Consider the following 12,645-nt stretch of genomic DNA (forward strand, 5'->3'; position numbering starts at 1 on the left):
AGAGGCAAGTAAAATAAGGACATGAGCCACATACTTACATATGAGTAACACAAGAACCACAAGCAGGGTAGATAATTGGATTATTCTGTGATCCAAAGAAGCATCCCTTTGAATGTCATGAGACCTGTGCAACTCTCAAAGTCTCGAGAAAGTAGAGGGAATCACAAAGGTAATTGAGACGCAAAAGCAGGTGTTCTGTTGTACCCAGAAGAAAAAAGGTGACCTTATTTGTACTGACACACCATGATGTTTTCTCTGAGTTTTTATTTATGCTCAGACACCATAATACACTCCCTAGTATTACTTAACAAAAATATATGGTCATGTTTGAGGAAAATATTGCCCAATAAGATTTTAAATGTTTAATTATTTTGTCATTTGTGATTTTTTATGACACCACTCCCTCCATTAATAGTAAGAGCATTATAAGAATATCAAATAAGGGAAGTGGCTTAGTGACTTAAAATCTAAGCTTAAGGACTGGAGTTGGTCCTTAACAAGATCTGAAAACAGATTATTGTAATTCATTAGATTATTGATTGTTGTCTTTAAAATTATAAAAGCACTAAATCAGCAAGGTATCAAGTCCAAAATACGTATAAGAATATAAAGAAAGAAAAAAATCATCCCCTCCTCTCTCTACTAAACCCCATTCTTCACACATGCACTCTAGGTGCTCAATGTCAACCATTCTGTGTGTTCTTCCACTCTCCCAGAAATGCTCACATGCAAACAGACTCGTCCTTTCCTTTATAAAAAAGAGCTACAATTTGAAAATCTTTCAATACCACTGGTTTCTTCATTCATTCTTTCTTTCGTTTTTTGTGCTCATGAATTTTTCACCAGGTCCCAGGAAACCTACCGGTAATTATTTTTTAATTACTTCAAAATATTCTATAGAGGCAATGCCATTTTTAGTCATTTATTTCTACTGTTAGACATGCAGATGGCTTCCAAATTCTTATTATAATAAATAATGGTATTAAAATAGTCCAACACATGGGGAAATTGATCTATGTGTCTATATTTATAGGTTTAGTATTAAGGTGGTGGAAGGACCTTGGGCCTCTACTCAAGCACTCCCTCAATGCATGAATACTTTCTTTTATTAAATTGGCACTCTACAATGCTCACCCTCCCAACACAACTACTGAAGCCAAAGCGGGTGAACAAGTAAATGTGGTGAAGAAAGCTGATGGTGCCCGGCTATCAAAAGAGATAGTGTCTGGGGTCTTAAAGGCTTGAAGGAAAACAAGTGGCCATCTAGCTCAGAAGCAACAAAGCCCACAGTGAAGAAGCACATGGACTAAGTGAATAAAAGGTGTTGAATGGACCATGTAGCAGACACCAAGGAACAAAAACAATCATTGTGTGATCACCTTCCTCACATAATCTCTGAAGATGAAAGTGTGCATAAGCAAATGTGGTGAAGAAGGCTGATGGTGCCTGGCTACTGAGAGATATAGCGTCTGGGGACTTAAAGGCTTGAAAGCAAACAAGCGGCCATCTAGCCCAGAAGCAACAAAGCCCACATGGAAGCAGCACACCAACACAGGTGATCGTGAAGGGCAGAGGAGACCAGGTCTCAAACAACAAAGGTGGGGTGGTGGTGAGAATCACATCACCGTGAATGAGGAGGAGTGCGTGATGGGGACCCAATGCCCATCTATAGACAGCTGGACATCCCTTCCAGAGGGGTAGTGGGGAGGAGATGAGTCACTCAGGGTTCAGTGTAGCAACAATGAAACTCAAAACCTTCCTCTAGTTCCTGAAAGCTTCCTCCCCTCCCAATTATCATGACCCCAATTCTACCTTGCGGACCTGGTTATACCAGAGGATGTACAGCGGTGCAGTAGGGATCTGGAAACACAGGGAATCTAGGACAGACGAACCCCTCAACACCCGCGGTAGGAGTGGCGACACCAGGATGGAAGCTGGTGTAGAAAGGGAGAACCAATCTTGGAGATCTATGTGTAACCTCCTCTCTGGGAGATGGGCAATGGGGAGGTGGGTGAGGGGTGACGCCGGGGAGTGTAAGATAAGATATAATAATTATTTATAAACTATCAAGGGACCAGGGGGAAGGGGGAAGGGGGGAGCAGGGAGGGAGGGGGAGGGGAGAAAAAAAGGGAAACCGAGCTGATTCCAGGAACCAAAGTGGAAGGTGAATTATGAGAATGACGAGTGCAACGAATGTATAAGGGTGCTTTGCTCAATTGATGTATGTACAGATTGTGATAAGAGCTTTATGAGCCCCAATAAAAAGATTTATTAATTTAAAATAAATAAATAAAAATTTTAAAAAGAAAATGATTAGGGCAAAGAATGTACAGATGTGCTTTATACAATTGATGTATGTATATGTATGGATTGTGATAAGAGTTGTATGAGCCCCTAATAAAATGTTTTATTTTAAAAGGCTTGAAAAAAAATAATAAAAAAATAAAAAAAGGCTTGAAGATAAACAAGTGGCCATCTAGCTCAGAAGCAACAAAGCCCACATGGAAGAACATACCAGCCTGTGTGATCACGTGGTCCCGAAGGGATCAGTTATCAGGCATCAAAGAACAAAAAATCATATCATTGGCTGCACACCTCCATGATATGATCGCCGAAGACAAACGGGTGCATAAGCAAATGCGGCGAAGAAAGCTGATGGTGCCCGGCTATCAAAAGAAATAGTGTCTGGGGTCTTAAAGGCTTGAAGGTCAACAAGCGGTCTTCTAGCTCAGAAGCAACAAAGCCCACATGGAAGAAGCACACCAGCCTGTGCGATCACGAGGTGCCAAAGGGAACAGGTATAAGGCATCATGCAACAACCACAAATATATATATATATATATATATACCGTTGTGAATGAAGGGGGAAGTGCAGAGTGGAGACCCAAAGCCTATTTGTCGGCCACTGGAGATCCCCTCACAGAGAGGTCTAGGAGAGGAGATGGGTCAGTCAGGGTGCAATGTAGTACTGATGAAGAATACAGCTTTCCCCCAGATCCTGGATGCTTCCTCCCGCCAACTACCATGATCCGAATTCTACCTTGCAGGACTGGATAGGACAGAGGTTGTACACTGGTGCATATGGGAGCTGGAGGCACAGGGAATCCAGGGCGGGTGATACCTTCAGGACCAGGAGTGTGAGGGGTGATACTGGGAGAGTAGAAGGTGAGTGGGTTGGAAAGGGGGAACCAATTGCAAGGATCTACATGTGACCTCCTCCCTGGGAGATGAATGGCAGAGAAGGGGTGGGGAGAGGGAGACGCCGGATAGGGCAAGATATGACAAAATAACAATCTATAAATTATCAAGGGCAAGAAAAAAAAAGAGGACCTGATGCAAAGGGCTTAAGTGGAGAGCAAATGCTTTGAAAATGATTAGGGCAAAGAATATGCAGATGTGCTTTATACAATTGATGTATATATACGTATAGATTGTGATAAGAGTTGTATGAGCCCCTAAGAAAATGCAAAAAAACAATCGTCCAACACAATAAGTAATGCTACTAAAAAAATCACAAGGGGTTGATTGTGGAACAGACCATCTATTGCTCATAGGTAAATTTAGGTTGAAGCTGAAGAAAATTAAAAGTCCAAGAGAGCCAAATCACATCTTGAGTAGATCCCACCTGAATTTCTAGAAGATCTTATAACAGATGTGATGTATTGAACGCTAGTGATAGAAGGCTTGATGAGCTGTGGGATGACAGCAAGAACATCATACATGAAGAAAGTAAAAGGTCACTAAAAAGACAAGTAAAAAAGAAAAGATCAAAGTGGCATCAGAAGAGACTCTGAAACCAGCTCTGAGAAGCAGAGTAGCTAAGCCAATGGAAGAAAAAAAGAGCTGAATAGAATTTTTCAAAGGGCAGCTCAGTAAAACAAAGCCAAATATTATAATGAACTATCCAAAGACCTAGAATTAGAAAACCAAAAGAGAAGAGCTCACTCAACACCTTTTTATTATTTTTTATTAAAAGATTATTTTGCTGGGGGGCTCTTACAACTCTTATAACAATCCTTACATCAATTATATTAAGCACATTTATGCATATATTGCCATCATTCTTTTCTAGACATTTACTTTCTATTGCGCCCTTGGTATCAGCTCCTCTTTTTTTCCCTCCCTCCCTACACCCTCGTGACCTCTTGATAAATTATAAATTATTATCATTTTCATATCTTACACTGACTGCTGTCTCCCTTCCCCCATAGTTTCTCCTAGAGAGTGTGGTGTGTATGTCTGGTTATGTCGATCATTACAATCAGTTCCTCCTTCCTCCCCTCCTCTCCCCACCCTCCCCCACTGCCCCCACCAACCCTACTGGTATCACTATCCCCATTCCTCTTCCTGAATTCTGTGTGACTTGACCTCTTATCTCTTATCTGTAATTGTGCACATGCTCCAGTCTAACCCGCAGTGAAAGGCAGTCCAGGGTCATGATAGTGAGGGGTGAGGAAGCTTCTGGGAACCTGAAGAATATTGTGTGTTTCATCGGTGCTTTACTGCACCCTGATTGACTCATCCCTTCCCTGTGGCCCCTCTGTCAGGGATGTCCCATTGTATACAAATGGGCTTTGTGTCTCTGCTCCAATCCCCCTCGTTCTCAACAATATGGTTTGTTTGTTTGTTTGTTTGTTTGTTTGTTTGTTTGTTTGTTTGTTAGTTATGGATCTTCTGATGCCTGTTAACCAATCCTGAAGACACCTTATGATTGCACAGGCTGCTGTGTTTCTTCCATTTGGGCTTGGTGGGCTTCTTCCATGTGGTCTACTAGATGGCTGCTTGTTTACTTCAAGCCTTTAAGACCTCAGATGGGAAGGGGAAAAAAAACACAGATGCCATATCATTTGATAGCAAGGCACCATCTTCTCTCTTCACCACATTTGCTTATGTACCCATTTCGTCTTTGGCGATTGTGCAAGGAGGGTGAGCATCACAAATTGCCAGTTTGATAAATTAAAAAAAAAAATTGCCAGTTTGTTCGAACAAAGTGTTCTGGCATTGAGAGGGAATATGAGCAGAGGATCAAAGTCTGTCCACTGCCTCAGTGTATTGCCATATAAATGTATGTACATAGATCAATACAGTAGAACCCCAGATCTCGACGCTGATCCATTCTAGAAGGAGCACCAAGATGTGATGTAGTTCAGTTCCGAATCCACTTTTCCCATATACAATTGATGTGTGTATATGTATGGATTGTGATGAGAGTTGTATGAGCCCCTAATAAAATGTTTTTTTAATTAAAAAAACTGAAAATGAATTAATCTGTTCTCAACCACCAAGTTTTTACCCTAACCTTGTCATTTTATACAAAACATTGTGCAGAAATTTCAAAGTAAATAAGTTCAGAGTTAAATCATATAATTTAAGTAAAAAACACAACATTTAAAACGTTTTTAACAACTACAGTATGGTCCATACCTTGAGATTGATGAGGATCTGGATCTGTGGACACAGATGTGGAGAGGAGGTATGCAGAGAGTCATTGTCTAGAAGGAGAATTCCCTTTCTTTTTTTCTTTTTTTTGGAGGGGGCGCCTGGATGAGAATTCCCTTTCATAAGATCAAATGGTAGCTGCTTTTCAGGAGTATTTTTCCTTCTTTGCCTTTTTTCACTAGGACCCGGCTGATTTTCTCCTTAAAAAAAAAAAAGCTGTCTAATGTAGTCTTCTTTTGGCGTTTCCTTAACTGTTTTCTAAAAGGGTTTACTAAATTATCATCAACAATATCGATAACATGGTTAACCAATTCCATATCAGAATGATTCTTTTCAAAAAACACTTTCTGAGGACTCATGTTTTTTTATCTAAACCCAGTACAAATGGCCACAAAAACTAAGAAAATTATAGCAAAACGTTTGGAACTCAGCCGCAGCAGGTTTAAACAACACGCACACTAACAATGCCAACTAACACTGAGTGACCAAAACATGAACTGCTTTTGTTTACAAAAATCACATGCATCAGTTCAGATTCCAATGTTTTGTTCGAACTCCAATGCAAAATTTTCTTGACATTTCTCGTTGAAATCAGATTAAGTCGAATACCGATGCAGTCTAGTACTAGGGTTCTATTGTAATGTATTTACATATGAACACACGATGCTTATTATACCTCTTATCCAAAGCTTTGCTTCCTAGATCATTGCTCTGTTTCTTTTTACCTTCCTCATACCCCACCATCACGATTGCCTTACTTCTGCCTCTTAGTAATTCCTCTCAGCTACATTGCTGTGGCTCTAATACCCCCAGGATCTCTACATTCTCCTTGATTTCAATTCCCTAGTTGTTCCCCTGTCTATGTTGTTGTTTGCTCACCGCCCCCTTCCCTGCCTCCTTCTCCCTCAAGTCCCTACAGTATCCTCTGTCCTGTTGCTTTCTCCTCCAGCTTGCTTCCCATGCCTATCTTATATAAGTAGGCAAACCAACAATAACAGAGGCTGAACAAAAAGAAAACAGCAGATTGAGAAAAAAACAAACAAACATACATAATTCCAGCCTACATAATCCCAGGTCTGTCTGTTGACTTTTATGACGAGCTCCCCAATGAATGGTCCTGGAGGGATTCCAGGAACTGACCCTTCTAGCCTAAAGTTGATTTTGGGGGTTCTTAAGGGCTTCGTGGCTTGGCTTTGCTCCCATTGTGGATCTGTTATGTTCCCTTCTTGGTTCAACCCACTGCAGAAGGTTCAGACCGGACTAACTCCATGCTGTGTATCCCCAGTATTGTCCTCTGTCACTTTATGCTTCAGTAAGGGGACAACATGTCTTAAGCTGTTGTAGGCTCTACAGTCCTTTCTGTATCTTAGCAGCTCCATGCAGAGACATCATCCTTCAGGCTTGGTGTGCCAATATGGGGTCTAGACCACCCCTTTCTCTTTTTCCTTCTTGGTATGCTTCCATGTGGGCATGGCAAGCCAGTCCCTCTCCCCAACCTGTACATTTAGTGTTGTTCTCTGAAGCACATACTTCTAGGGAGGGGGTCAGTTTGGTTCGGATTGGAGCTGGCCCTGTAGCCCAATCTTTTCTTGCATTTCTCCACGGGGTTATGTTATCCTCAAGGTTTGGTGTGCTGTGATTGGGTATGTATGCACACTCCCAATTTTGTGAAGACATCATCAATACTTCCCCCCTAGGTGGGTTAGTGCCCTGCTCCCCCCATGCCATCATCTCTTTCCCCCCACAACCCCTTTTCTCCCTCCCCTACCCCCTTCCCCTTCTTTGTGTTAGAATAGCATATATCTCCTTAGGTTTGGTCTGACCTCCACCCAACTGTCTGTACCTCAACCCATATAGTGTAAGATAAGTGGCCTTTCTTCTGTACCTACTGTGCTGATTATACTTACCTCAGGGGACTCATGTTGTACTTGTCCTTTTGTGACTGGCTGACTATGCTTAGCATAATTTCCTCTAGCTTTTCCAGTGAAACTATGTGCTTCATGTGATCATCAGTGCTTTTTAATGATGCGTAATATTCCATTGTGTGTATGTGCCAGAGTTTACTACTCCACTCATCTATCAATGAAAATTTAGGTTGTTTCCAATTGTATGCAATTGTGAATTGCGCCACATTAAACATTGGAGTGCAAACATTGGAGTCATGGTTTATTTCTTACCTCTTCTGGGTATGTACCCAATAGAGGGATACCTGGATCATAAAGTAGCTCAATTTCCATTTGCTTTAAATACCGCGAGATTGCTTTCCACAGAGGCTGTACTTATCTACACGACCACCAGCAGTGGAAGAGAGTTCCTATCTTGCCACAGCCCCTCCAACATTTGTTGCTTTCTGATTTAGGATATCCTCAAGGGTGTTAGATGGTATCTCATGTTCGTTTTAATTTCCATTTCCCTGATGGCTAATGATTGGGAACATTTTCTCATATGTTTATTGGCCATTCAGGTCTCCTCCCTCGGGAAAGTTCTTTTCAGGTCTTTTGCCCACTTCCTCAGGGGTTAATAGCTTTCCTCTTTTTGCAGGCTAGGAGGGTATTGTAGATTTTAGTAATGGGCACTGTCTGTTGTGCCATTATTACCAATGCTTCTCCCAGTCTGTGGGTTCTTTTTACCGTCTTGGTGAAGCCTTTCAATGCACACAGGTGTTTTATCTTTAGTATATCCCACTCATCAATATCAGTTTCACCTGTGCATGTGCCCTTCCCTACTGCAATTAGCCTGTATATTCCCTGAGCCAAGGTTCCTAGGTTTGTCTCGATTTCATCATGGATGGTCCTGATAGTTTGGGGTTTTATTTCTAGGTGCATGATCCACCTTGAGTTTGTTCTTGTGCATGGGGTGAGGTAAACATCTTGCTTCATTTTTCTACAAGGGGCTATCCACTCTTTCCAGTACCACTTGTTAAAGAGGGCATCTGTCTTCCACTTGATGCTTTTGGGGCCCTTGTCGAAGAACAGTTGTCTATATGTTGATGGTTTCCTTTCTGAGTTTTCTGTTCATTTTAATTGGTCTGAGTATCTGTCATTATTCCAGTACTACACTGTTTTGACCATTATTGTTGTATGGTGGGTGTTAAAGTCAGTTAAAGTGAGCCCTGTAACTTTGTCCTTCTTCTTGAGGAGTTCTCTGCTAATACTGGGCTTCTTCCCTCTCCACAGGAAACTGGGGGGTCAGTTTTTCCAATTCTTTGAAGAAAGTTGTTAGTATTTGAATCAGGATAGCGTTAACCTAATATAATGCCTTAGGTAAGATTGATATCTTTACTATAACAAGTCTTCCAATCCATGAGCATGGGATATTCTTTCATTTGTGGAGGTCGCTTTTGATTTCCTGTAGTAGGGTCCTGTAGTTTCCTTGTATAAGTCTTTTGGTTTTTTGGTTAAATACAGCCCTAAATATTTCCATTTGCTCTTGGTAATTGTGAAGGGTACTGCCTTCTTGATCTCCTCTTCCAGGGTCTTGTTTGATATATAGAGCAAACCAATAGACTTCTGTTTGTTGATCCTGTATCCTGCCATCCTTCCATATTCCTCTGTCACTGTCTACACTCCTATTGTGGAGCTTTTGGGGTTTTCAATGTATAGAACCATGTCATCTGCAAATAGTGATAGTTTCACCTCCTCCTCTCCCAGTTTAATGTCCTTCTGCTGTCTTATGTTGTTAGCTAGGACTTCCAGTACGATGTTGAATAGAAGTGGGAACAAGGAGCATCCTTTTTTGGCCCCCTTTTTCGGTGGCTTTGTTTTTGTCTTCTCTCCATTGACTATCATGTTGGCTGTTGGCTTTTGTAAATAGCTTGTATTACCTTGAGGAATTGTCCTTCCATTCCTATCTTCTTGAATGTCTTAATAGGAATGGGGTTGGATATTGTCAAATGCTTTTTCTGCATCTCTCAATATTATGTGATTCTTATACTTTTTCTTATCAATATGGTATATAATATTGATGGATTTTCAGATGTTAAACCATCCCTACATCCCTGGAATGAATCGTACCTGATCATGGTAGATGATAGGTTTTATATAGTTTTGTGTTCTATTGGCCAATATTTTGTAGGATTTTTGCATCTATGTTTATTAGAGATATCAGTCTGTAGTTCTCTATTCCTGTGGGATCTGTGTTAGTCTGGATAAACTAGAGAAACAAATCCATAGAAATCTATGTGTATATGAGAGAGTGTTATATATAGGGTAAGTGTACATTCAGAAAGTATCCCAACCCAGTCCAGTCCAAGCCCCATAAGTCCGACTTAGCCCATACGTCCAACACTGATCTACAAAGTCCTCAAACTCACAAAACACACACAATGATGCCAAATGCAGGAGGATCACAGGTCAGTGGGTAGAAAGTCTTTGAATCCAGTGGCAGTGTAAGCATCTCAGCGCTGGCAGGGGTCTCCATACGGCTTCTCCAGCACCCAGGGCTGCATCAGGGTAAGTCCATGTGGCTTCTCCTCAGACATGTCTCGCAGAAAGTAAGCCTTGCCATTTAAGGCAGCCACACACTGGTCCAACCATCATAGAGTAAGAGACCAGAGAAACAGAAAGGCGAGGCTCACCAAGCCATTTATCGCCCCACTCTTCAATTAATCACACGTGTTTATCAGCCAGGTTGGCACAATAAACCTTAACTATCTCAGGATCCTTGCCTTATTTGTGTATCAAAGTTATACTGGCTTCGTAGAATAAGTTTGGGGGTTGCCATTATTTTTCCTGTGCTCTGAAGTAATTTGTGCAGGATTGGTGTCAGATCTTCCCTGAATGCTTGGTAGACTTCTCCTGTGAAATTGTCTAGTTTGGTAGCTTTTTTGTTGGTAGTTTCTTGATAGCCATATCGATTTCTTCCTCTGCTATGTGTCTGTTGAGGTTCTTGACCTCTATCTTGGATAATCTAAGGAAGGATTGTTTGTCCGAGTATTTGTCCATGTCTTCCATGTTGTTGAATTCATTAGAATACAAACTTTCATAGTACTTGGTGATTATCCTTTTAATCTCATTGGGGTCTGTTGTGATTTCCCCTGTTTCATCCCTCATCCTGGCTATTGATGTTGGCTCCTTCCTTTCCTTGGTCAGGCTTGCCAGCAGTTTGTTGATTCTGTTGATCCTCTCAAAGAACCAGCTTTTTGCTGTCTAGATTTTATACATTGTTCTCTTATCTTCCCACTGGTTTGATTCTGTCCTGATTTTTATTGTTTCTTTACTTTTGCTATTGGAGGAGTTGTTCTGTTGACTCTGTTCTAGTGACTCAGCATATCTTAAAGTGAAAGAATTGAAGAAAAATTGCAACCTTGAGTTGAAATATTGGAATATTCTATGGGAGAAATATTAAATGATGCAGAAAGCATTAAAAAATAGAAAGACTACACAGAGTCACTGTGCCAGAAAGAACTAGTCTACATTCCACCACTTCAGGAGCTAGCATATGGGCAAGAACCAGTGGTGCTGATGGAAGAAGTTGACGCTTCAATGAAAGCATTAGCCAAAAACAAGGCCCCAGGAACTGAGCAATCGCCAAATGAAATGTTTCAACAAGCTGATGAAGCACATATTCATCTATGGCAGGAAATGTGGAAATTAGTTACTAGGCCAACTCATTAAAAGAGATCCATATTTGTACCCATTTCAAAGAAAAATGACTCAACAGAATGTTGAGACTGTAGTATTATTGATATCATATGCAAATACAATTTTGCTAAAGATCATTCAACAATAGCTGCAGCAGTATACTGACAGGAAGCTGCCAGAGATGCAGGCTGGATTCAAAAGAGAATATGGAATGAGGTATATCGTTGCTGACTTTATATGAATTTTGGCTGAAAGCAGAGCATGCCAGAAAGATGCTTACTTGTGTTTTAGTGACTATGCCAAGGCATTTGACTGTATGGACCTTAACAAGCTATGAATAACATTGGGAAGAACAGGAGTTTCAGACACTTCATTGTGCTCATGGGGAACTTGTACGTAGAGGAGAAGCGTTTGTGAGAACAGAACAAGGAGATACTGCATGCTTTAAAATCTGGAAAGAAGAAGTCCAAGGCTGTATTCTCTCACCATATATATTCAATGGTATGCTGAGCAAATAATCAGAGAAGCTTATTACAAGAAGAATGTGGTATCAAAATTGTAGGAAGGCTTGTGATATGCAGATAACAACTCATGATATACAGGTGACGCAACTTTGATTGCTGAAAGTGAGGAGGGTTTGAAGCACTTGCTGATGAAGATCAAGGATTGCAGCCTTCAGTATAGATTACAACTCAATGTAAAGAAGACCAAAATCCTCACAAGAGGGGCTGTAGGTAACGTGATAAATTGGGCAAAGGCTGAAGTTGTCAAGGATTTTATCTCTTTTTTCAATAAATCAATTTATCAGGGCCTCCTACATATACTATAACAAACCACTCAAGAGTTTTTATCTTATTTGGATCCACAATCAATGCTCATGGAAGCAGCAGTCAAGAGATTAAAAGACCTTCACTCAAAAATATCCCTTTAAAGTCATCTTACAGTAGCCTGCCTGCCTGGGCATTATACTATTTTAATACCAGTCTATGGGGGATCAAATTTATAATACATATTTGAAATATAAGCTAGAGACTTTATGGGGTAATGAGTTAGTCAATGAGAGAAAGTACAAATGGTTGTACAGATGCAAGAAGGTAATAAGTATCACTAAATTGTACATGTAGAAACTATGTTTTACTATGTGTCCTCTCAACAAAATAAATTTAGAAAAATCTTCCCTTTTATAAAAAGAGAGATCAAAAGTCAAGTTGCATTAGGTACATCTGCTCCATAAGACCGCTTTAGAGAACTGAAAAGCACAGATGTTCCTTTGAAAGTTAAGGCACACCTGACCCACAACATGGTGTATTCTATTGCCTCATAGGCAGTAAAAGTTGCACATCGAGTAAGAAAGATTGAAGAATAATTGGTGCATGTGAATTGTGCTATTGGAGAAGAGCATTGAAAGTACCATGGACTGCTAAAAGTACAAGCCAATCTGTCTTGGAAAAAGTAAGGCCAGAAGGTTCCTTAGAAGCAAGGATATAAGACTTCATCTTACATATTTTGGGCATATTGTCAGGAGACCAGTTCCTGGAGAAGGGCATTATGTATAAAGTGGAGGGATGCAGAAGAGGAGGAAGGCTCTCAATGAGATGGATTCACACTGTGGCTGCAACAATGG

Source organism: Tenrec ecaudatus, chromosome 16 (assembly GCF_050624435.1).
Source record: "Tenrec ecaudatus isolate mTenEca1 chromosome 16, mTenEca1.hap1, whole genome shotgun sequence".
NCBI classification, from domain to species: Eukaryota; Metazoa; Chordata; class Mammalia; order Afrosoricida; family Tenrecidae; genus Tenrec; species Tenrec ecaudatus.